Below are 1796 nucleotides of genomic sequence, written 5' to 3'. Positions count from 1 at the left end.
GGACTGCCTCTGGCTTGGCTCTTATGATACAAACTTCTTTGTTTTAAAATGATTTAACCCTTTTGATTCCAACCTCCCTGGGACTGCCTCTGGCTTGGCTCTTATGATACAAACTTCTTTGTAATTGTTTTGAATTAATCATGCATTATCTTGTTGTTTCAAGATTTTGCTAGCGTGATTGTTTATTTTTAGAATGACATTATAGGGTAGGTGGGAGAGGCCAGATCTGGCCAGTTTGATCATAAAACATGTAGACTATAATGTGGCCGATACGGTCGGTTTAAATAAAATTTTAAAAAATAACATCCTTCTTCAAAATTTCATGTTCATTTGTTCCAAACACCAGCTTAATAACAACAAAGCTATTTTACTAAACCCTTCATTAATTGAAACAAAGACAGGAAATTTCACCAAAAAGAGGGTAACAAAAGGGTTAATTCATCTAATCAAGGCATTTAATCTTTGTGTAGCTGTTTGTGTGATTATGTGTAGAAAGATTGAGTGGTACTTATGCACTTATTCACACAGACACTTCACAAGCCCAGAAACACACATAGATTTTAGTGGGCTTTATATATAATTTTCTTGTGGCTATTTGCGTGTGTGTGTGCATATACATACAGTTATGTATGCTCATACACATGAACAATTCAGCTAAATACACTCAGCCATAATGCCATTCTAAAACTATGTGAACTGTGTAGGTAGATTCCAGCAAGACCTCAAGAATTATTGGTGTTGACTCACCATATTATTTTTATTTTTTACTTACCTACTTTTACATTCCTCATTCCTCTTGTTTCTCTCCTTTTCTCATTTTTCAACTATACACACATTAAAGGTCTCCCACACATATACATACAAATATTTATTTATATCTGTATACACATACATGGGCAGGCCCTTCATTATCCACCATGCACTTTTGATTTCCCCCCCCCCCTATTGTTGGGAAAATTAGTTGCTCACACATCACTAAACATAGTCTCTCTCTCTCATATATATATATATATATATATATATATATATATATACACACATACATACATACATACATACATACATTTCCATATATCCATCTCCCTCCTTCACCACTACAATACAGGTTGAACTTGAAATGTCAATCAACTTGTCATTACATTAACCATGGGAAATATATATATATATACATACATATATACATACATACATACATATGGAAGACAGGCGTTAAACAACAACGATGATGATATACACACACACACAAACATACATAAATATTTATATATATCCACGTGCATTCATCTGTGTACATATATATATATATATATATATATATATATATATATAGGTATATATATATATAGGTATATGATTTAACTTATTAAACAGAGTTCAACGAGTTCATTCATATTTACATAAACGCTGTTTGATTTAGTTTTTTCAGTGTACAATTTTCATCATCCCACTACCAAGTATGACATCACCCCTTCCTTCCTTATTCATCTATCACCCCTTCCTTTCTCATTCAAGAACACAAGAGTATTATTATAGTAGATTATCTCGGTAACCATGGGAGCTATGAAAAAATACAAAGCCCAGCATCAGTGGTAATTTTTCACGTAATTCCACCCAGCCGTTTAACTGTGAATCCCAAGACAAGAAAGAAGCGCCCATGTCAAATTTATATGTATATATATATATATATATAGCCTGGTGTAGCCATCTGGTTTCACCAGTCCTCAGTCAAATCGTCCAACCCATGCTAGCATGGAAAGCGGACATTAAACGACAATAATGATATATATATACAATTG

The 1796-nt window shown here is 33.2% G+C and overlaps 1 protein-coding gene across 6 annotated transcripts in view; it reads left to right on the top strand.

Moving 5' to 3' along the window:
* Nucleotides 1-1796, top strand: part of LOC106880431 (tetraspanin-18) — a 535121-nt gene that overhangs the window by 497222 nt on the left and 36103 nt on the right. The gene's annotated exons all lie outside the window — the stretch shown is intronic.

This window comes from Octopus bimaculoides, chromosome 8 (assembly GCF_001194135.2).
Source record: "Octopus bimaculoides isolate UCB-OBI-ISO-001 chromosome 8, ASM119413v2, whole genome shotgun sequence".
NCBI lineage: Eukaryota > Metazoa > Mollusca > Cephalopoda > Octopoda > Octopodidae > Octopus > Octopus bimaculoides.
This window is presented reverse-complemented; position numbering and strand designations above follow the sequence as displayed.